The following is a 2,105-nucleotide window of genomic DNA, read 5'->3' as shown; positions in this document are numbered from 1 at the left end:
TTTGAATTATGTTACATAACTTAAGAAATTAAAATACAAAACCTTTTTCTTAATTTTAATTTTGCCCCTATTTTTTTCATCCGAATTCATTAGATTGATAGGACATAATACTATTGGTATAGATAGACACCAAAATTGCTAATCGATTTATAGCTACAATTTTTGAAATGTGCGACAAGAAGAATCAAATATGGATGGGCGAAATACACATACGTGTTGTAATGACTGAAAAAATCCCAGACCTTAAATAATATAATTTATGTATTTAAGCCAATGATTTTCTTAGACAAATATTACGTGACTGAAGGATTTATGGAATTAATATATGTATTCCTAAATTCTGTAGCAGATTTCATGTTAAGTTCATGTTTTCGATCAAGTAAATTCGATCGATAAATTCTCGTCGTACTTTAAGGCGGAATAATTTTTAGTACAAGTATAGTTTGAGAATCTTAATTTCAAGAATCTCCAAACACAGCATGATATTAGCAGCGTATAAAAAAAATGCACTAACATTTTAAAAGAAGAGAAAATCCTTAATTGCCAGACAGCTAGGTTAAAGTCAGAAGATAAATACCCATAGTAGAAGGGTACAATGTGAGCTCGGGATTTGACACCGTCAGAAACAGCGTCATTCCCGAGATTTAATGCAGAAAAATTAAATTTAGAATTTATTCAGTCTAGAATTAATTTCAAGACTTGAAACAGTTTAAGATATTACGCGAGTGAGAATTTAATGTGATCCCTAAGTAGTCGGGAATTAATATTAAATTGTAAATAAGCAGTTGAAAAGGAATCGTCAGAAACTAGAATTTCCTGTCGGCTAAGTTACTTACCTACAGTCAGTATAATTTTTAGCAGTTTCAAGAGAAACTTAAGAGAGTGGACAAAAGTACAAGGGGTAGGATTTATTTTTCTCTCTCTCATTCTCCACTTGGCCGGCCATGTATAGTAGAAATAGAGCCAAAATTTGGCTAGTTGAGTGTGATAAAAGGTTACAAGTTATGGTGTGATGTGATGGTAGTGGTTGAAGGGAAATTAATGACAATTTTGCTTCTCATTTTCTCCTTCCATAACCGGCCAAGAAAGGGGAGAATTGAACCAAAATTTGGTTGATTGAAGGAGTTAATGTGATGTTAAAAAATTATTCCAAGTTGCCTATAAAAGGAACCATCATAGGATAAGCTTCATTTTTTTCTCCTCTCCTTTTTCCCACATCAAAAATCCGGCCATACACACCATTTCCTCTCAAATATTTTCTCCCACTCTCTCAATCTTGAGCCACTATCACACCATAGAAGAAGAAGAAGGAGATCAAGGGATTCTAGGAGAAGACTAGTCATATTCCTCTAAGGGTAAAGAAACTCTAAATCCTCTCATTCTCATGTTTTAGTGAAGTTTAAAATGTAGAAATATTCCTCTTAAATTTCCTTATACTCTTATAGTTCCAAGCCATTAACAAACCTTGGAGAAGAAGAGAAGGATCTAAATGGCTCTCAAGAAAGAGTTCTTCAAGGGTAACTTCTTGAACTCTTTTCAATTATTTTCTAGCAAAGTTTAAGTTTGAGAATCCATTTATGTAAATTGTGATTCTCAAGGAAATAAGTTGTAATAAGGGTGTGTGAGTTTTATGTTAGTTTTGTGAGTTTTGAGGTTAGTTTGATGGGGTATGTTTATGCTTGATCTAAGTTGCTTATTTTCGGATTAGAGGAAAAATTTTCCGGTGACTTTGACCGCGAAAATGAGGACCATAGAGCGAGATTTTTCAATGTTTTAAAGCTTGAACTTATAGCCCTGGATGTTTTGAACATTTTCGGTTACTATGACAAAACCTAATTTTAACTCTAAAACCAAGTTTGAAGCCATTTGGCAAAAACGGACAAGCTGTCCAACACAGTTTCGAAAAAAAAACTGGCAGCCACTGGTTCAGCCAAACGGGACCCTTAGAAGCTGAATCTCGATTTTTCACAAAAGTGACAATTTTATATTTCGACGAGATGAAGAAATTTGATGAAGAAAAGATTTTCAAAATCCGACCCTAAGAGGTACTAAAACACAGATTCCCGAAACGGCACAGTTTTTGACTAAAACAGTTTCAAGAAAAA

This window comes from Morus notabilis, unplaced genomic scaffold (assembly GCF_000414095.1).
Source record: "Morus notabilis unplaced genomic scaffold, ASM41409v2 Scaffold1568, whole genome shotgun sequence".
Taxonomy (NCBI): domain Eukaryota; kingdom Viridiplantae; phylum Streptophyta; class Magnoliopsida; order Rosales; family Moraceae; genus Morus; species Morus notabilis.
Note: the sequence above shows the minus strand (reverse complement) of the source record.